Here is a 23030-nt window from a genome sequence, read left to right on the forward strand (position 1 = left end):
CACGGGATTTTTTTATTTTTACTCTCATTGCCTTTAATTCTCGCTCGCACACGCCAGCCACAGAGAAGAAAAACACGAGCGAAAGATGTCGGCACGTGCCACGAATTGCTCGCTGTTTGTCGGAGTATTCAGGCACTCGCCTGGGCTACCTGAAATGGAATCGCATTTGAATTCGAAAGGCCGCTACCGCAGTTACGTAAAAGAACATTCAAATCGTACAATGACATCAAAAGAAACGAGTCGATGAGAACGTGCAAAGGCTAGACAAGGGCAGCTCCTATTTCCGATTTTCTCCACTCAAAGGGGGCGCTTGAAGCGATCCAATGTAGCGGCGTTACGGAGGACTGCTGCTGGGGTCAGCACGGGTGGAACCACGGGAAACCTCGTGACTTTTTTCCTCGAGGGTGTAAAAAATGCACAAGAGACAAGGAAAAAATTGCTCTCTGTCTTTTAAAAACAGCCGGCGTGAAAGGGAGAAAATTGCTCTCTCGCCCACTCCTTTTTATAAAAGGGAATTGTCTAAAGGACAGCTTACTCCCACTTTACTCTCATACTGGCGTTTTCATGTTTAGAGTGGAGGCGGTTGACTGCGCTTTAGAGAGATTTAAAAATTTTGAACATTGCCCACGAAAACACCTGCACAACAAGCGAAGGATAAAATTAGACGACAAGGTACACAAAACCGGTGATTGTAAATTTCTCTCTGAGACAGAAATCATCGCCTCATGAGGGCTTGGATAATTATTGTTCGAATCGGCGCTTTGATCGCTGCCCGAAACAGCGAGAAAATGCCCTTATGCCGCACGAGAAATCCTGGCGTCATAAATTTTATATTTTTTTCCCGAGTTTACAGCGACGAGGCAGTAAATTTTGTCGTGCCGTAAAATGAAAGCCATAGTTTTCATGCTTCGGTGCTTACTTTAGGAAATCACGTCAATTTTATGCAGCCGCCTATTCTTCAGGGTGCTGAATGGGAGGAGCAAGGCTGTTACTCATCGAACGACGCGTTTTATGTCGCACGGTGGTGAAACGGTCAAAACTGAATATCGACGCCATAGAAAGGCTAGCGTGGTCGTGTGCAGGGTTAAGCTTAACGTGCATAAACTAGACGTAACAAGATCTCAGGCTCTCGCGCTGGTGCTTACGCCCGATTTGTTTATTTTTTCCTGAGTGGAAAACATTCGCTTCTTATAGTTTGCAAAAACGAATTTCCGCGCCCAAATGCTTTATTACCCACACGTCAGCCGCGCATCCAAGAGGGGTAATAAAGTTCAGTGGGACGGACGTCCGCCAGATGGCAGTTAAAGGAAAAACAAAAGAAAAAGTATGCCATTGAAAGAAGAAGGCTCTAGAGAAATGCTGTCCTTGCCGAAACTGCGCAATGAGGCTTTTCTGTTTCGAGCCTATCATAATTACATTCGTGTTTCATACGTTTAAGAGATTTGCTGCGTATAAAAAGTTCGGTACGAAGAAGTCACTTTAGAGCAGTACGAGGTAAAAAAAAAAGAAAAAAAAGGAGAGGAAGAAAGCAGGATGTTGGCATGGACGCTGTGTCGTGTTCGTGCTCTCGTGTTCCTTTTTTTTGCAATGTGCTGGAGAAACATCAAAATACATTAACAAGTCTGAACATCTGCCCTCAAAACAGTCCCACAACTCTATAGGAACTGGTTTGGGTTATGGTTCGGTTTATCGCGGTTTAACGTCCATAGCGACTCAGGCTATTAGGGACGCCGTAGTGAAGGGCTCCGGAAATTTAGACCACCTGGGGTTCTTTAACGTGCACTGACAACGCACAGTACACGGCCCGCTAGAATTTCGCTTCAATCGAAATTCGACCGCCGCGGCCGCGATCGAACCCACGTCTTTCGGGTCAGCAGCCGGCCGCCATAACCACTGAGCCACCGCCACGGCTGTGAGCCTGTCCAGCGTAGAATGTAATTTTCTTAAGCATAAAAATTTATAGTGGAATGAACGAAGTTTTATTTCCTGCCCCAGTGGCACAATTCATGATGTCAGGTGTGACGTCTAGACATCTGCAGTGCTTTGTATTTTTAAAATCTAATCTAATGACCTCTACTGCAAACAAACACAGAGATTGCATTAAATAATTCTAACAACGAGAAGAAAAAGAAGATTAAGTAAAAAGGTCGCACGGATTTGAGACCACTACCGGTGTCAGAAGACCAAGATTCCAAAAAAGAGGAGAAAAAGCACGAATACGTGCAGTCCTGTGGAACGGTGGCAAAATACCCACGTTTTCGGATGTAAAAGTGATGCGCCTGATGTGCCCCTGACAAGTACAGCTGGTTTTGTAGACAAAAAAAAAAAACAGCCATACATTTCTAAAGAGGATGATTCACGTTGTGTAATCAAACCTTTTTTGCTGAAGCAAGAGTTGTCCTGGCGCAGTGATTAAAGCCGCCTTACCGGCACAAAACTACCTGGAGCGTTCGTTCTAGAACCTTCGCCACTTCGGCTGAGAGAACATTCTAAACTAGCCAAATTAGCCAGCATGAAGAAAGAGTGATGTTAAACGAAACGCGACGATGTCAGCCTGGGGAATGCTCGTTTAGGTCGGCGTGAACTACAAGTCTGTCACAGCGTATTGTGGCCACCTACGACAAATGACCAGACCACCGCGGCTTTCCATCTTTACATGATATTACTGTCATGTGTAACGAGCTTTCAAGTGCAGCTCACAGCTATAGGGAGCTCACTGGTGGCAATTAAAGGTAAAACAATGAAGAAAAAGGGTTGTGCAAAGCCCCGGCTACAAAGAAATCGGTAACGAGAACGAGGCAATTACATGGGTGTTTCACCTGAGATTTTTCGGAAATTTTAAAAATAGGCTTTTTCAGAAGATCGCTTTTTTCGGCATAACATTATCACCGGTGTGGTACACCAGAATACAGCTAATAGCCCTGTCACACGGGCACTTTCGATCCTCATTGAGTGAATGCTCATCAAAATCAATGCAGATCGACAGTTGTAACACGGCCACTTTCAAGCGCAATCGAGCTCGATCCTGCTTGACTCGACGCCGATTCCTCAAGAGTGCTTGAGGTTCCAAGCACAATCGAAAGCACTCTTGCTCTCACGAAGCTATACAAATAAACACTAGTTAACAGAACAAAAGGCCAGTTGTTGTTGTTGTAATTGATTAAAATACAAGACAGAACATTTTCAGACACTAGGCCTGCTTATATTCAAACATATTTATAAATAATTTCGACACCACGCTCCGAGCTTCGCCGTCAGTGTAAACAAAGATGGCGGACTGCTGGCAAGACAGCCTAGATTTGCGGCGCCAGAAGAGAAACGCCGCAGTCTACGCAGAAATCGCGGAGGCGTTGCGGACCCTCGGGTTCCATCACACAGCAGCAGAGGTGCGCCGCACATCTGGTTACGGATTTGGCTGCCGCTGCCCCCGAATGCACAGTGTTGCCGGACATCACCATGTTATGGATGTTGGAGGAACATTTGGCGCTACCTAATACACATGAGGGAAACTTCTCAAGGAGCATTGAAAGTGCCCGAAAATGTCGGTGTAGCACCGGATGTTTCGAGCGTGCTCGAAAATCTCGATGCAGATCGAGTTCAATGAAGATTGAAAGTGCTCGTGTGACAGGGGTACAAGACGTGTTGACTAGCAGGCTGGTTAACTAATATTGAATAATTAACTTTTTAACTATTACAGTTAAGTTGGCGTGTACCACCCGTCAGTAATATCCACACCAGTTTTTAGAATTTTGAAAACATGGTTACCCTTGGCGCTGCGGTCCAACAGATTTTGGCTACATCGCGCTGAACTCAATGCGTTTTCGAGAAGCTTGCAGGAAAAGCAACTTCTCCAGGGCACGTAACTCGTCGAAACAGCCAAAATTTGTTGGGCCACAGCGGCGAGGATAACCACACTTTCGAGATTCTAAAAACTGATATGAATATTACTTACGGTCGGCTACACGCCTCTCAGTGGTTAAGGAGCCTATCAGTAATAGTTAACTATTAATTATTAGTTCACCAGCCTGCTAGTTAGCACGTCTTAGCTGTATTCTGATGTACTACATCGCTGGCAATGCTATGCGGGAAAAAGCGCCCTTCTAACTCAAAAAGCCTGCTTTCAAAAATTGTGGAAAATCTTAGGTGAAACGCCATGTATGAAAGAACAGATAACTGACGCAAGCATGAAATAATCAAAACGCTGTACGCTGCCCGGCTCTGGCGATGACGTCCAATTACTAGCACATTCCAAACAAATATCCAGTGCAAATTCCCTCGTTTTAATTATGCAACGATAACGAATAATACCCGCGCTTACCGCTAGAGAGAGGGATAATGACAAGCGGCGTGTCGGCCAGTTATAAAGAGAAAAATTAAGCCATCGATTAAAGTTGCAACGGAGTGAGAGCAAGGACCGAAATTCTGCTACGGCAACGCAGATGCGAGGTATCCTTTTTTTTTTTTCTTCAGTTGGCTTGAGTTACGCAAGGGAGACGTCGCATGCCTTTGGGATGTAAGCCGTTAAATTCGTTTCTTCGAGTCGATTTTTCTTTCTCTCTGGACTTGCGCAAAAATGAGGAGGTCGGCTGTAAGGCCAAAAACAATATGAAAAGAACGCATCGTCCGACTGCAGCACGTGCTAGACAACGCAAAATGCGCTATCTGAACACGCACTTTGGGTTGAAATTCGATGCCCTGATTTGCACTTGTTTTCTTTTTTGCCGCTCATGTAACGTCTGCAAACAAGCTTTATTTAGGAAGAATGAATGAATGGGAAGCTTTCAACGTCTTGCCTCTGGTTGCTTTCTCTGGAATGAGACAATCGACTAATCAGTATAAGGTTACGGGTGAACAGCTGGTTTACCTGCCTCCGATGAGAATTTGCACCTGCATATCTTCTGTCACAATCTAGTGTGACTGAGACAGGTTACAGAACGAAAAATTGCATCACAGACCTCATAGGTGTGCGAAGTAACACGTGAGTGCGTAGCTCGTGCGCTCTTATAGTAATGATTAGCTAAAAGCAGATATTTTTGGGCCTGATCTTAACAGCGCCATCTTCTGTTCCAGTTTACGTCAACTGCCGTCCCAAGGTCGGAGCTTCTTAATATCATAAGAAAGATTTCCACGACTTCCACGACTCCCTCGTTCCTAGAAACTAAGCTTGTGCTCAAATGGTATGAGATGCGATATCAATGGCCATCGCCTCTTGTTTATTTTTTGTTCACACTGACCTCTTTTAAAAATAGGGTGGCAGATATTTCTTATAATAGTACGCTCAGAACTTCTGTAGCTAATTAGTCTGTCACAACCAGTCAGTGCCATTTTGCATCACGTTTGCTTTTCCTATTGCTCTGGTTAATTGTCATACCGTTATTTGATTTATTAGACGCTACCACATGACTAAAACAGCCTCTGTCGTTCCTTCTCTCGTCAATTTCTAAACTTTTTTACAAGCGTGACAAAACAAACGCCGTCAAAAAATATCGACAGGTTGTCTGGCCTCGAACTGAAGGAGGCGCAGTGCGCCTCCGGCAGCCTGCCAACGTCCTGCTTTGCGCAGCGGCGCTCGCACACTTAGCTCTAACTGAAATCAGCTTCGTCGGCGTCCGTACAGCAAGACCAAATGCCTGCAGTGCAGATGTGATGACGATGATGAATTTTTATGGCGCAAGAGTAACTGCGGCCAAATAGCGCATGGCTCAAGGTAATTTTCTTTTTCACAAGGTGGGGCGAAAGACCCATTTCCCAAGCATTTCACCCTAAAGAAGCCAGGCATAAGGCAGGGGAAAGCCTGTACCCATTGAATCACTGGTGGGTACCCGGCGGCAACTGGAATCGAACCCTGCACCTCCCGCATGTGTGGCAGGTGCTCGAACGACTAGTCCACCGCTGCGGTCACTAGAGACGTGTCATCGCGTCATGAAATTTCTTTTTGGGCAGGCCTGCGTTAACTGAAGCCCACAGAAGACGTGTTCGGCAAGCGTAACAAGAAACCCACAGGGTCGATAGTTATTTTAGTTTCAGATAACAGTGAAAAGAAACAGAAGAAAATAAAAAAAAAATCGAACGAAGAGAGACAAGATTTTTTTCAAAAGGGCACACCTCATTAGCTCTGCACAGAGGCGCGATTCGGTTCGTTAGGTGTTGAGATAGCGCCGGAGTCAGTAAAACTTTGCGGGCGCGGGAAAAACGGAGACATTCGACAACTGCGATAAGAAGTTGCAGACGTGGCGTATGCTTTTCGAATTCCTTCTTTTTGTCAGTATGAACGAACATGCTGTTGTTCGGCCGTCCCTTCTGCTCGTGTCGTTCTGCGTCTGTTGTTATGGCGTTGATGCACTAACATAAAACGGGAACAGCCTGAATTTGCTTCCAGAGTTTCAACTTCTCCCAATTCATTCTGTTGCTCAAGGGCTGAAAGGAATAATACTCTCTACCCAAGAAATATCCGTTGAGAGCAGTGCTATTAAGGAGAGAGGGGCAACAAAAGAAACTAAGGCAGGTTCTTACAGTAGCTGCAAAAACATTAAATTGTACGACCAATTTTCCGCCACGCTAGACTCAATGAAAATGACATGGCTAAAAAAAAATGATGTAGTGTTCATAATGCACAGCAAGGCTAGCTAAGGACTCCCTTTTTTTTCTTTACTTCCTACGCCGCACGCACCAAGAACACACACTATGCACTGCGTTCCCCATCACTGACGTTCTCAAATGCGTCGAGCCTCAATTTTAAATTCATACCTGAAAAAAGATTATCGTTGGGCATCATTAATAAATGCGGTTGAGCAGCAGAAAACCTGTGCAAACGAGGAACGCAATTTTGGGAGCTTCTTACTACTGCCACGTACCGGGATGGCAATTGACTTGTCATCCGTATATTTTCGGCATAAATGTCTATTTTAAAGAACAGTTCATGGTCTGGTCTTCGTCGAGGCAGCGATATGTAACTGCTCAGTGTTCACCAGCACTTAAGTGTTCGCTAGAGCATTATTATGATCCGGAAACCTCGAGAACATATAGTCTAACGAATGAAGAGCCATCTGACAGGAAAAAAATATTTGAAAGAAAGTTAATGAAGACGTGCAATAAATACAAGTCGTAACCTTTTTCATTTATGGGCACAGGCTAGGCTGAGGACTCAGGAAAAACAAAACATCAACTTTCTTCGTTTTTTTTTTTTTGTTAAGCTCGAATATCGAAACCTTCTTGAACATTATTCAATGACTCGCATGTTGTGCGCGTTAGTGGAGCTAAAAGGCACGTTTTCATTACCAAGTAATGAGCGGGCCCGCCTGACTTCTTTGGAGTTTGCACTGACTAGCATTTATAGTATAAAATTGATGTTGAATTCATAACTGGGAATTTTCCTTAGCAGAGCTGATACTTTCTCGTACCTAAGGCAAAGCAAAAAGGATTTAGTAAATTTTACTGAACGCTGGAACGTTTTATTTAGTTCTCATTGTACCTTGCGCGAGCAGCGAGATTTGTTCATGGGTCTTTCTTTTTCGTTTTTTGATTTGAGGCTTTGAAAACAAGCGCAAGACTGTTTGGGACACATATTTTCCCGTGTTGGCTAACGAAAGTGACCTGTGTAACGAGCTGTGCTCGAAATACCTCGACACTTGATGTTTGCACGCAAGCCAGATGACGAACGATTCCCTGTAGCACAGATACTCGCCTAAGTCAGGGCTTCAAGTTGTAAAGGCTGTTTCTCAGCTGCTGATCCAACCGGAGTTTCTCAAGAGTTTTATCTATGGGGCCACCCAGAATACCCAGCGCTTTAATCACATCGACTGGGAGAGCACTCAAAAAAATGCTTTGCTTATAATATAGGTACATGCGTAACCGAATTACCGAATTTGACGCAGCACTAACATTCATTGATGGAAGTATGAACTGAGTTAACGATCTGTGGTGTGCCCGACGATATCTCTAGGAATGTGGGATGTTACCTGGGAGCTATATTGTGAAATAGTTGTGTAATGTGCACCACCGTCAAAAGTACTTCACTGCGACAGATGCAAAACAAAGCAGATCACAAATGATGCCAGAGAGAATTGAGAATGAAAGAAGCACAAAATTTAATGACAGTAATTCCATGGATAGCGACTGCTAATTAGATGCTGAAGTGTTCGATTAGGAGAAAAATTGTGAGGTGTTTGTGATTATGTGTTTGACATTCGATACCTCAAAATGCTTATTTGTTTATGAGCATGATATATAGAGAGATGCAACGCTATTGAACTATATAAGGACACATGTACACAATATATATATATATATATATATATATATATATATATATATATATATATATATATCAAAAATTACTTATTCGCAGCTGATTGATTAATATAAGATAAAGCCACCAGAAATTGAAAAACACAAGATATAATTCACGACGTTTCGGCTGGAGAACCAGCCTTTTTCGAAAAAGGCTGGTCCTCCAGCCGAAACGCCGTGAATTAAATCTTGTTATGTTTTTAAATTTCTGGTAACTTCATCTTATATATATTGTGGGGATTAAATTGGGGAAATAAACACGTTCTCCCTGTTTAACCGCGGCTGACCCAGTTCAAAATTGCGCGGACACCACCTCGTGGTCGCGTACGCTACCGAGTTGCTCTGCGGGAACAAAAGAATGACACACTGGCTGACACAAACAAGGCATTTATTGCTATAACAACAATAACGCCAGCTAGCAACAAAATACACTGAGGAATCGAGGATGTCCGACTCACCAGCACGGTTACGAGCGAACGTTCGCCCACGCTAGGGCAAGGGAAAAGCTCCGAGGCCGGACGGGAAGGGATGGCGGGAGCGTGTTCCGACCACGAGACGCCCGCGGCGAAGAGCGGAGCGGCACGCGAAACGTCCGCGTGCTTACCCGGTCCCAAGGAGAAGAGAGTCGCCTCTGCCCCGCGCGCTCGCAGCAAAACACGCCATCCGTGGCGCTGGTGTCGCTGTGACGCGAGCGCCCTACCCTGTTAGTTAAAGTAACACAACTAAGGGGAGTGCGTTGCGGGGGAGCTAACCACAGTTGGGGTGCACTGCGGGAAAGCGAACCACGGTGAGGCGAGTGCATCCCCACAATATATATATATATATATATATATATATATATATATATATATATATATATATATATTAGTGTTATCTAGTTACAATGGCAAAAAAATTGATTCAGCAAAACAAAACGGAAAAAACTGAATATTGCTACCAAACCATAATTATGATTCAGCTAACCTAAGAGAGAATATGGAATAAAACTATGGGGACGGTTGTCACCCTATAAGTGTAATGTAATGTGATCATCATCTTATCAACGTTAACGTATCCAAAACAAATCTGATATGCTTCTGTAACCCTTTAAAGAAGTTGACGCTTGACCGGTCTTTACTTTTACATACTTCTGATTGTGCCCCGGCCGTGCTCCTGTACACCTCTGGTTTATGCTTCCCGTGTAAAATATCTCGGTTTGCTGTTTGATAGTGACTGATCTTGGAATTCTCACCTTCACCATGTTTGTCAGAAATTATGGGATCTTTCTTGCCTGCTGTTCAATATTAGATACTACATGCCTTTTTCCGTTAGAAAAGTAATAATTCATGCCTTGGGTTACAGTGTTTTAAGGCATGACATAACAGTTTATGGGCATTGTGCGCTTCGTTGACAAAACAGACTGAACTCCATATTGCGCTCAATCTTAAAAAACAGTGTTTACGATTTACACCTTCCAAAGGAATGTGATGTTTTTAGTTTTCTAAGGCTCCCAAACTTTAATGCTGTCTTATTTGAAACGGTTGTACTCAAACATTTTTGGGAAAGTGCGTATAAAGTTGAGTATGTTCCGAGTAGAACTCTCAGACCAAAAGAGAGATATAGTTCTCCCCGCTGCTCCACTCGCTATGGTAAAAGAACTCGTGCATTCTATGTTCCTTCGTCACTAAATGTGTTGCCATCAAGCGCATTTTCTGTGAGTACAAATTATAAACTAAAAAAATTATTGCGTTCGTCTGTTTTCATCTGACCTTTAACTTCGTTTTTCGGTATAATTTATCGCCTGTTTTGTCTCGTCGTTCCTTTCATGGTCATATTCCTGGACTTTCATCGCCTACATTGCCTGATATACATTTGTTGTTCGTGTAGTTTAGTGGATTCAGCGTTTTTTCCAGTTAACTGTGAAGTGTGATGTGTTTCAACGTTTTTTTTTTGCTGTTCGTATTTTTCTGTTGCTTTCTGCTAATCTTAGTTAGTAAAGCGCCGCACGCGACTTGTCGCTACCTGCCAGGCGCTGCCATACAAGCCCAATGAGGCTTCGGCAGGCCTGAATCTGTAAAATGTCTTTGCAGAGCAGAATAAACTGATTGATTGATTGATTGATTGATTGATTGATTGATTGATTGATTGATTGATTGATTGATTGATTGATTGATTGATAGCACTCGATTTCACATTTATCGTAGCTACTGTAGTGCCTTCTGCGTGTGTTTGTGTCAGTTTCTTTTCAATTGTCGGTCCATCAATCACCATACCTCTCTCGACCAATCAGCGAATTTAATGACACAAGACTGCCCTGGGCTGCTCCTGACGTGAACTCGAACACTATCTTGGTTTCTATCTAGAAGCTAGGTTGCTGACAACCCGGTGGGCAATATGTGATTACATGTGACTTCTTCATGTCATGTGACTTCTCGACCACTCAGCGAATTTTGTGACCTCAGACGGCGTATTTTGTTCCTGACGTGAAGTATAGTGCTATCGAATTAACAAAGTAGCCTCGAAGGAGCTGGGTAGGGTAGTTGCTGAGAAGACTAGTCTTATATACACCTCAAAATACATGGAAAGTATGGGCCTATACTGTGCGTTTAAGACAGAAATTGCACAGAGTGTATTACGGGGCCATACCTATGAAAAAGAACCCACACTACTCCTGTGGAGTTACAGTGGTACCCCATTCTTCCTCTCATTCCTACCCCCTACCTTACGCTCCTCCCCTGAAAAGAGCGGGTAACTGACCTCATTCTCCCAAACCCTTTGGTGGCACGTGTCGTGGAGGTGAACGCCCCCTACGGAGCCCCGGACTAGCGCCATCTACTGGGGGCCGCTGCAATCTTTATACCGTTAACAAAGACGTTTATCAATGCATTTATCCAGGCAGAGGTACCACGTTTGAAAGGCTTTCCGTAAACTTGCAGCCAGAGGAACTCCGCACATGGCAGACGGAGTTCATCAATCTCTCACAATAACATTAAATACGGACGACGCTTCGAGCCGGTCTCACGACACGAATGAATGTTTGAAAGACCGCAGGAAGGGGTCGCTGACTAGAAGCGTAGTGAACAAAAATACACCATTGGAGCCACGAAAACAAATGAACAGGAAAGTGCACCCTCGAGCACATTGCGCTGATAAGAAGAACGTTAACCAAGAAGGAGTTGTGAAACTTGTAGAAGCTACTGCTAAATCTGAAAAGTAGGAAGACAACCTCCTATCTGCGGTCATGACGCCCTTTGAGAAGTTAAATACGAAACAAAAATTGTCTAGTTGCAGGCGCAAAAAATTTAAACAGAGGCCAAGGGTCACCAAGGCTAGGAGCAGAAACTCAAGATTTGAGACAGTAAGCTGCTATACTTTGAGCGCTTCTCGAGCTTCAAAGCCCTGGAAGCCGATAGCGGCCCAAGTGCGACACGTGTCGTGACCAGGCGGTTAAACAAGAGACTTGACATGGGCCTCAATTCGTTTTCGCTGCTTGTAAAGGATCCGCCTTCGCTGCCCGATGCAGATCGATGTTGTAGGACTGTGGTAGTAGACAGACCTCATAATATAATGAATTTGCGTCCTTTTACCTCGCTTCGTGACGCGATGTTACTGCAGAAGGCAGCTTTAGGCCGCCTTGAAGATAGTATTTTGCAATTGGCTGCCTGTTCACGCTGGATGGTTAGTACAATGCAAGCTTCGCTCAATGGCTGATGTAGAACTTTGTGAGCTTAACAATCGAAATCAGCACCGTTATTTGCGACACGTTCTTGATATTACATCATACAAATTAACGATTTAATTTTTAACGGGAGTTACGGAGACGCCGCATACACGTTTTAGATTGCAAACAAAATAATATAAATGTTTGTTTCTATACATAATTAACGATGGCATTTTGAACGGGAGTTACGGAGATGCCGGACATAAGTTTTACATTGCAAACAAAATAGTACTAAATGTTTTTATACATTTATTTCTAATGCAGCGATCCGCGGTCTTGTGCTCTGCCTGTGATGACAGACTCTCGTCCCTGTTTCGCAGCATTTATGGTATCACCCAGCACTGCAAGACGCTCGTCGAAGCGCTGCTGCCTTGCTGTCTCCATGAGAGTTTATTTTGGAGGGAGGGAGGAATGGCTGACAGGGTAAGTCCAGGGTTTCCCTAGCAGTTGCGGAGCGTTGTCTAAATTTTAGGGGAGTAGACTGCTGAGGTAGAGGAAAAGCGGTAGCCATTTTTCATTTTTAATTTGTGTCGTTGATATTTCGCATAGACCTAGCAACATTTCCGACTAAAACACCCAATACAAAGATTTTAAACAATTACTTCACTTTACAGAAAGTCTGAAGTAATATTTATGAAGAGACAAACACTAAAGAACAAGTAATACACGATATGTGTCGATAAGCTTCGAGGCAGTTCAGACTACTAGCACTAAACCTTAGAAGAAAATAAATAGCTGCTGAACACCACTCACGTAACGCAGATGTGGAAAACGCTGTAAAACGCGAGCTTCTGTGCAGTAGGCACAATAGATAACTCAATGGTTAAACACCCACACCACGAAGTTGAATCCATGTTAAACAATGTACACACACGAGAAAGGTGCATACGTATATTTGAGTTTTGATATCAGCCACGACGACTTGCATGACACTGACGCATCCAGATATGAATTTACGGCTACTACACATAAAATTTGGTTGAATTACACTCACAGGCACTTTGCACATCCTGACAATTCACTCAATAATTAAGCTAGTGAAAGAAATATAAAGCAAGACGTGAGTATCGACGTATTTGACACTAATAAAAAAAGATACACCCACACAAATTTATGGGCGCTTTCTCAACCGCTTCCCGAATAATTACATTCGCCTGGGTTTCCTGCTATAACATCCAACTACTTTCGCATTAATATCGATAAAAACCCGACCGCCTTTGTTAGTGGTATCTCGGGCGTCTCGCAGTTAAGGGCAATCAATGGTGAAGCTTATCAGCTCATTCGCGTGGTTATAGAGAAGGCGACTTCTTTCTGGCGACAAAACCAGGTCGAGGGACGAAGAGAACCGCTTGACAGTCGCTTGTGGTGCTCGGTAGCAGCAAAAGATGACCGACGAAAACATTTTGCAGCTCAGGAAACACAGCTACGAAATGGGGAACAACGAGAAGCGAAGATAGAAATGATGTCAAATCCTCCTTCATTCGTCGCAAGATGTTCCACTCCGTATCTAAATTCCTCCCATGTTATTCGTCTTACAGAAAGCTGACTACGGGAAGGATTTCCCTCCAGGGTACTGTCCCTTGCTTTTTGGAGATGCCCAAGTAGAAAGACCGTAGGGTTCTAGTGGCACGGCCGCTCAATGGAGTTGGAGAGCGCACTGGGTGCGGCCCGTCGCGTCGCCCGAAAGAGCCGTATTGCGCCTAGTTCTCATCACCACCGCTGCGGCGCCACCGCTCCGGGACGAGTCCGGGCGGAGAGCTCTGCGCAGCGGCCGAGGCAGTGCTTTCGTTGAGGCGTCCGCGCGGTAGGCGCTTTATAATTTTATAAAGCCTTTCCGAGCTGCGTTTCACACAATATGGTGATGCCACGTGCAAGTTTTCTATTGATAGCGTGATAGCGGCATGTCACCATCACTGCGCTTTTCCAAATTGCACGTGCTTTTACAGCAAGAATCGAGGCAGAAGTGTGCTTCGCCGAGCGGTCACCCATTCAGTGACGGGCGTTTCAACCACTGTAATAACTTATTACATATTACAATCTTGAACTCGGGACAAGGTTTCGGGTTATTCAACATGCACTTTTTGTAAATTTACGTTTGAGGTCGTAACGTTCAGCATTATAGTTCAGCCTGTTGGTCCGTTTTCGCTGGAAATAGTTTCAAGTGGGTTACCACCCCGTACGAGGGTCATCCCAAAATTAAGGACTGCAGTTTTTTTTTTATAAATCGAAAGATATCTTTATTTTAAGCAAATTACAAATCACTTAAAAGGGACACCATTATTCTACTTTTCCACATAATCGCCGTTGGGGTCTATGCATTTTTACAGACGCTGGGGCAGTTTTTGTATACCCATGTCATACCAGCTCGCCGCTATGCCGTTGAGGAAGCGTTTGACCGCATCTTTCACTTCGTCATCATCAGTGAAGCGCCTTCCAGCGTGGTGTTCTTTTAGCTTTTGAAAGAAGTGGTAGTCAATTAGTGCCAAGTCCGGACTGTAGGGTGGGTGGCTGATGTCGTCCTATACAAACTGTTCTAGGAGAGCGATGGTTTGACAGGCAACGTGGGGGCGAGCGTTGTTCCTCTTCTGCGATTTTGAATCGCCCCTTTGAGTTTTTTGAGGGTCTCACGATGACTTTCCGCGTTTACTGTGGTGCCAGGAGCCAAGAAATCTATACCAACAATACCCATTTTCGATCCCAAAACACAGTTGCCATGACTTTGCCGGCAGACTGTGTTGGCTTGAATTTTCGCGGCTTGGGCGAAGATGAGTGCCGCCACTCACGTGGTTCTTGTTTGGTCTCAGGCGTGAAGTAGAATGTCTAGGTTTCATCACCCGTAACAATAGAATGCAAATATCTCCGTTTCATCTCCAGAACGCGGAAGAAATTCGCGGGAGGAGTCAACGCATTGTTGTTGATGGTCGTCTGTGAGCATTCGCGCAACCTGTCTTGCGCACAGCTTCCGATATTTCAAATTTGCTGTTAAACTCCTATGAATAGTGCTTCTAGAAACGCCAGGAACCAAAATGCAGAGTTCATCGAGTGCGATCCTCCGTTATTACCGCATCATTTCTTCGACCTTCGCGACTATTTCATCAAAAATTGACGGCCTCCCGCTTCTCTCTTAGTAGTAAATTTAAGTGCGACCAGTTGTGAACTTCCTACACCACTTGGGGAAGTTTTTAACATCCATGCAAGACTCTCCGTACACTTCCGTCAACTGGCGATAATTTTCGGTTGGTTGCACGCCATTTGCGTGAACTTCGCTACTGGCGGTAGTGACAAACGGGAGCTCCATTTCAAATGGTTGCCGGGCCAACGCTGCCGGGCCAGTCCCTTTCGCGCTGAGTCATGGCTTGTTTGGAAGACGGGGAACAATGAACACAGCAGTATAGCGAGCAGCCACGCATATAGTTTCCCTGCGGCCGCAGCCCTTTGGAGACCTCACTTTTGGGATTACCCTCGTAAATATACTGCTGACACAAACAGTTGCAAAATAAACAACAAAAGACAGCCAGTTCAACCAGACGCCAGCAGGCTCAGCCAATGTTTTTCGTTTTATTTTGAAGCCACGTGATGCACCGAAGGAATTCAAGCCTATTTTACAAGCGAAGAACTTTCCTCGAAAGCGGTTTATGAGCAAGTATGATTTTTTCCACCGTAAGATTGATGTTTTCTACCAAATCGGTCAGCAGTGGTCGCATTAGTTTGGTTAGAAAGGCTTTGCAGAGGTCCTCGGTGTGACTCCGGTCTTCTCTCTCGCAAATCAACTCCGGACATTGCTCAAAATAGGGATGAAGGGCTGAAACCACTATGTTGCATAGTTTGCTGCTTCTGCGGGAACTCATGGTAACCGATCTTCGGATCTTTTCTTGCGTTTGTGATGCACAGCGGCACGCAGCAGTTGCGTGGCATGGTGTCGCATGCGCTTAGGACGCTGTTGACACAGACACCGATGAAAAGCACGCAGAACTAGCAGAACCACGCGGTCATGCAGAGCAGTTACAGCGAAAACACACACGCCAACACAGCCAGCGCACTCCTTCCGCGTCGGCGGCTTGTCACGGAGTGGTGGCGCCCCCGCAGAGAATAGCGGCAAAAACTTCAACTTCTCCCAATACGCGCTTCCCCAGCCATTGAGGGGCGACGCGGCGGGCCGCACCAAGTGCGCCTCCATTGAGCGGCCGTGCTAGTGGTGTCCACAAGTGGCTGCCGAAGGTCGTTGAGAATTTATTGAGAGGTTGTCGAGACGCGTCAGGTTGTTCTTGTTCTCGTGTGCTAATACCTCAACGAATAAGCCATTTTCAAGAAGTTCCTCTTCTGACGTTCCAGATTCTTCGAGCACTGCTTCCACAGAAAGCTCTGCAGTTGCCTCCATCGTTGTCTCAATCACTGGACAATAATGCACCGTTGTCGTTGTAGTTGCTTAGATGACATTGTTTAGAGGAGCTAATGGCCTTAGGAAACGATCGACAAGCGTAATAACACCAATATTTTATTCTTAACCTGGCTGTGATAATAGCCTAATAACTTCAATACTCATGTCAGTACCATACTGGTAAATGCCTTCAAAAGCGAGCACCAGCAGCCTCAGAACTTTGGTCACAGCCAACAACCACTCATGAGAGAGCCGCTGAACCAGTGTATTTTTCCACTCGACAGCATTTTTATTTTTTTTCGAGGACGCTCAGGCGTTTAGGAATCTTACTGAATAAAGAATGCAGTGATGAGACTGGATTAATAATCCTGTTGGTTTCCTTCGACCACTCTGCAGCATACACTTGGGCAAGTTAGAGCATGTTACCTAGACGGAGACAAGTCCTCTTGTAGAAACGTTGGCAAGCTCTCTGAGGCTTCCCCTGCCTTGTTCACTTTGCATTTGCAAGAAACCAATCTACCTGCACTCCCCCTACCGTGGGCTCTGAAGTGGGAGTAAATGAGATAAGGGTTGTATTTCTGCTTAAGTGAAGCCTGTACCTGTCTTCATATTCGCGGTAGGGTACTTTCTTTCGCAGCCAGCATGCACGAAGTAGCCCTTCGCGTACATGCCCTTCTTCCGGAGCTATTAAACGAAATTATCCGTGGTGTGCAAAAAGAGAATTCGTTACGAGTTAAGGGGTGCCCTGAGAACAACAGCGGGGTGTGTACAACCCACCCTAGACGGTGTTAAGGGAAATCACTAGTATTGTCCTTTATTACCAGGGATGGCTCACTTGCTGCATTGGATTCAGTGGTCTGCGCTACTGATGTTCTGTGTCTCTTTTTCTCATGTATCTTCTGTTCATTCATGGTCTGTGCAGTCCTTGTCTACGTTAGAGCTTATATGGCTCGCGCGCGCACGAGCCATATAAGCTCTAACGTAGACAAGGACTGCACAGACCATGAATGTGTAATATATATATATATATATATATATATATATATATATATATATATATATATATATATATATATATATATATATATATATATATATATATATATATATATATATATATTGTTACGCTTCGCCTTCATCAGATGGGAAAACCATCGCGGCTGCAGCGGAATGCCAGTGAGTCACTAAAGTCACTCCTGGATTAGCCACGGAAGCGGCGACAATAATCCACCCCGAAACTAGCCTGCGCAGCCCTGCAGTGCACCCTCTTCTACAGAACGAAGTTAGCTGCCAAGGCCGGCAGTACTCGACATTCCGACGGGCCAGGGGGCCAGATAGGTCCAGGCATCAGTTTGACAGCGGCTTCCGTCTTCCAAGAAGTTGGCAGCGAGCGTTTTCCCACCCCGCGTGGATTTGCACGTAGCCTGGGCCCTGCATGAGCGACCAGATGAAAAGCGTGGGAACTCCGCTGGCCGACATGCCCGAGTCTGCGCGATGTAGATGGCACCATGCTCTCAATCTCAACACGTGACAGGGGCGTGTTCTCTAATGAGAGAGTGGGTGATGAGTGCCACAGTGAACTTTTCAGGACACGCCTTCCTCGGCAGGGCCGGCCACCATCTAGGGATTTCAGGGAAAGAAAACACTACAAAACTCGGCACCGAATACGGCCGAGTAGCTCCTGCACGAAACTGCACCAGACGCGGACAAACCTACAACTATTTCACGAAATCGACGCACACGTTTGTAGTTATGACGAACTAACTCGCTCACAATCAGTGAACGTATGTTATTGAGTGCGTATATTAGCAGCCAAGAAGGTACTATAGACATCACGCAAGCGGAATATTGTATGCAGGCAGAGAACCTAACGCCGGAGGGACGCCCCCGTGGGCAATAAGCAATAAATAATGGCACTGAGTAAACAGCAAAAAGAAACAAAAATTGCGGAAGTCTCACCGCAAGTATTTATGAGCATCAGCTTTTGCACCGCGCACGAAAGGGTGTCCTGCGATAGAGTGCGCATGCGCAGAACAGCAAATGAAAGCTTCCACACGCACACTTCGCGAGTCGTCATTTATATGCACGCTCACAATTGTTGCTCTATGGAAGGAAACCGCTGACTGCCTTTGAGCACGCGAACGCGTCCCAGAGAAACGTTCTGTACAACGTCCACAATGCCCGTCCGCAACCTCTATGCGCGCGCGTGAATCGATGCTTTCGCAGTGCAATGGCAGCGGGGAGGCGCATGCGCTCCACGCAGCGTTATGCTTGCGTATACGCGCCCTTGGGGGGGGGGGGGATAATTTATTTTGTAGCACTGTGCCTGCCGATGCTACGATAGAGAACTTCATTTAATTTTTTTGAAATTACACGACTTCTTGAGGCGAGAGCGACATCATATTGGTAACAGCAATAAAATGCACAGATGCATTTAAATGCATTTAGATACATTGCATCTAAATCAATTGCATCTAGATGCACCTAGATGAAGATGCATTTAGACGGTAAAGTGCACCACTACCGCTTTTACCTTTAATTTCGATTTCATAACGGCTATGATTTTTCACATGCTCTTGCTATAAATTCATACATCCTTAAATCGTACTAAGAATAGCGTGGTTTAAACCACTTCGGCGTTAATTAGCAAAACGCTCTACCGTTGGCGTGACAAGTACGTCAGATGCTGCCGTTTTGAGACTGGTCCAAACGGTTATGAAAATTTCTGTGCCAGCGGCTAGCTATATAAAACTAGCTAACTAACAACTAATCAACAAGCTAAGCAACTAACCGACCAGCTAAATGAGAAACAGAATAACTATTATGGCGCAGTGCATACTATAGGTCATACTGGTCGATGTTTTATTTCGTAAGAACTATGAGTGCTATTAGCGAAAATGGCGGCGTGTGTATCTGCGTGACCACCGAGCGGAGCCTCCGATGCCAAGTAAGGCGAAAAGTGTACATTGCAACAAATTTAAAAGCATCAAAAATCGTTAGTGAGCCGTAAAGCCAGCCAAAAAGCAAAGCGTAAATGCACCACATGCAAAATCATGAAATCGTTAAATTCAGTATAACACTCTCCGGGGCATGTTGGTTCATAGATTCTTGCCAGCTATGAAATCGTTACCCACAGTAAAATCCAGCCAAAGTAAACAAATTAATTGGCACGAATTTCAGGAAATGGGATGTGGCAAAAGGAAAACGCACCAAATGAAAAGCATCAAATAGAAAAAAACACCATCCTAAAGGCGCATTCTACTCACGCAGTTCACCGCATCAAACTATCTGAGCGTCTGTCGATTTTTTTTTTTTTGCTTTAACAGCTATTTCATAGAGCTTGAACGCTGGGGACTTGATATGCACGCTGTCCTTTGACACCTACCCCTATCACACCGCTCTCGACTCGTACGTGGCTTACGCCAGAGAAAAAAGGCATAGATTTAGCTGCAGTTGCTTCCCCGTTTTTATACCTAGAAGACAACCAGCCCTCAGTAAGGCGTTTATTCATTCATTCGTTTTCTATCACCCTGCGGCCCACGCCAGCGGCCTGTAACGACTGAGTCCCAAGCTCTTCTCGTTCCTGTCGCACTCAGTTAAGCGAGCGTATATGACGGCTTTCGAGAAAGTTTCATTCAACTTTAAGCTCTCCGTCCAAGATCCGGACAACTATCCGCTTGGTCGCACACGAAGGACTCGCGCCATGCTACGACGCGGCGACTAATTCGAAGCCATCCTCTCGGAGATTCCGCGAACCACTCAGTCCGCGCCACGAAGGAAATTCGCGCTCGAAAGCTCAAAGTGGGCAGGCAGGCCGGCACCGGAAGGATCGGAGAAGATGAGCAGCCATTTCGGAGAAGTGGCAAACTTTTTAAGCCTCCGAGCCGCAAATCCACTCAAGCTGCACGCAATGGCCGACTGTTGTCCCACAGAGAGATCAGATGCGCGGTTTTGGCGGAGACGACGACCTTACAGCAGCACACTCCACGTTTTAGAAAACTGGTGATGAAGCATCACTTTGTTTCGAATTCAGCGTTTTGTTTCATTTGGTCAAATAAAAAAGAAAAGAAATGCTAGTGCTGGCGAGAACAGGACGTTGAGCTATCGGAAAGATGACTGAATTAAAGGGATGAACGTGGATTTTTTCTTCTTTCTTCTTTTTTTTCCCGTGACTTTGAACCTCTCGATTGCTTCGCGGATCAATGTCCGCGACGTGGTCCGCCGTGAAAGCTCTCTCTTGTGAAGCGAGACGTTGCATCAGGACAGCGGCAATCACCGCATTACGCAAGCTACTCCGGGAAGTATTTTTCGTCATAGAGCTAGCGACTATTGAGCGTGATCTTTCATCCGCAACCTTTCTTCCTCGCAAAGTTCCTGGAGACAATTACTGCACGTGCTTTCACTATGGAAAAATACTAAAGTGCTTGTCAGCCGAAGACTGTGAGCCAACACGTCGCCAACCTAATTCATATCGCGTCCCAGCGTGGTAGACGGCACGCCTGTCGCTTGCACTGGTTTTACACTTACCTTTATCGTGGCCCATATGAGAGACCATAAGCGTCATACTGTGGTGGACACTCGATCGTGCAGTCTTTTCTATATTAAGTTTTTATGACCGAAAAATATTATGGCTTGACTAGACGGAAAGAGAAAAATGTCCCGGCCTTTAAGTGCAAAGTGCTTTCGTATGACAGACATACAGGTAAGCCTCTATTTTGCTCTAGATATGTGTTAACAACTCTGAAAACAGCGCTTTAACGGAACCGCCAATGGGCTCGCTGGCCAAGAAACAACTCTGTCCTGACCTCCCACCCTCTCTCTTTTCTTTCTCTCTTCTCTGTGTTCGTTCAGGTGCGCTTCGCCGCAACACGAAGTAAGTTTTCCTTGCACACCGAGTGCAAAGTTCACGTTGTCACCTCGTTCATCATGCAGGTACCTACGACACGAACAGAATCTGCGAACTCCCGACTAATAAAACGAGAAAAACACACGCACTTATGCGCCGAGATGCGCTCGTCGCCGGAGGTGCTCCATCACCCAGACGCCGCTATTAGCACCTGAGCGCTGCAGGACGCATGGGCGGACCACTGCATTCACAGACGAACAGGATCCACAAAGGAGGTTGTTTACCGCTATGCTAAAAATAAATGAACAAACTCCTAGGCTGCTGTCTAGGACAGCCTCTTGCATCGACACCCTCACTCCGTCCCACATCGCCTCCCGTCGCACTACCGACCTTCTCCATAACAGTATGCAGTCTAAGCCTGCCTGTCTGATTCGTGTGACCTCCCCGAGCGTAATCCTGAAGGCGAAAACTTCACAGCTCACCTAGACAAAGCTCTCTAATCAGCAAATAAATTCAAGAGTTCTTGGTTACGACATCCTAAGCCTACACCAAAGGCGACGCTGTTCAGAACAACAAAAGTGCCCTGTACAGCTTACACTTTAAGAGACCAAGAACAAGAAAAAATCACGGACAAGGGACCTCTCCGACGTGCCCTACCCCAAGAGGCTCAGCGCCTTTGCCGCCCCAGTGAGGCAGTTGGCGGATTTTGGAGGACAAAACAAGAGGTTTGACACATTCAGCACAAAGGCTCGAGACGAGAGCAATACGTTGAGTAAGGAACTACAGAAGCAGGAGATAGGGCGGATACCGAGGGGGATAGACAGGGGTAGGGGGAGGCAGTTCGCCGCGCAAAAGGCAGGCGCTCCTTTTCTTGAAAGAGGCGTCCTAACGGCCTTTGTTTGCTCTGAACAGCTCTCATGACTCCCACGCCATCCTTTGCTTCTCGCTCGCCCGCGCCTTCTCTCCGGACGATCGCAACGGCGACAATTCACTTCGTGCCCAACAAGAGGGACAAAAGTTGGCCTTTGTTCAACGTCCGCTCCCATTTCTACGCATCTTTCGCAGTGTGTTCTCAAGGTTTTCATTTTTTTAGTTTCGGCCTTCTCTTAGTTGCAATCAGTTTGGCACATTGTCTTGGGCCTTTATTGCCTCGAAGCCTATGCCCGGCTTTTAGTTCTTTTCTTCTTCCCTTTCGCAACAGTTCTCAAAAGCTCTCTAGAGTTAGATGTAAAAAGAGCCAATGACAGAATGCCGTCACAGAACAAGCGGCTTCGGCCTTTTTTTCTTTGTGCGTATGTTTTGTACAGCTGCGAAAAAAGTCTGCAGGATTGATAGGGATCATTCCTGTAGTTCAGCGTGTTCTCTTGTTAAACAAAAGTTGGCCCGTTTCACAGAGAACAATGGCGTGCGAATTTTGGAACTCTCGACGACGGGAGAAAGGCTTGCCTTCGGCGCGTCCACTTATACCTAGGTAAATTTATTTATAAATATTTATAATACTTATTTATAAATTTATAAATAGACCGACCGACCGACCGACCGACCGACCGACCGACCGACCGACCGACCGACCGACCGACCGACCGACCGACCGACCCGACCGACCGACCGACCGACCGACCGACCGACCGACCGACCGACCGACCGACCGACCGACCGACCGACCGACCGACCGACCGACCGACCGACCGACCGACCGACCGACCGACCGACCGACCGACCGACCGACCGACCGACCGACCGACCGACCGACCGACCGACCGACCGACCGACCGACCGACCGACCGACCGACCGACCGACCGACCGACCGACCGAC

At 45.8% G+C, this 23030-nt stretch overlaps 1 protein-coding gene across 5 annotated transcripts in view; it reads right to left on the reverse strand.

The window, feature by feature from the left end:
- Positions 1-23030, reverse strand: part of LOC149340733 (dopamine D2-like receptor) — a 564508-nt gene that overhangs the window by 251754 nt on the left and 289724 nt on the right. The window lies entirely within an intron of this gene.

This window comes from Amblyomma mixtum, chromosome 6 (assembly GCF_055824585.1).
Source record: "Amblyomma mixtum isolate Tamu chromosome 6, ASM5582458v1, whole genome shotgun sequence".
Taxonomy (NCBI): domain Eukaryota; kingdom Metazoa; phylum Arthropoda; class Arachnida; order Ixodida; family Ixodidae; genus Amblyomma; species Amblyomma mixtum.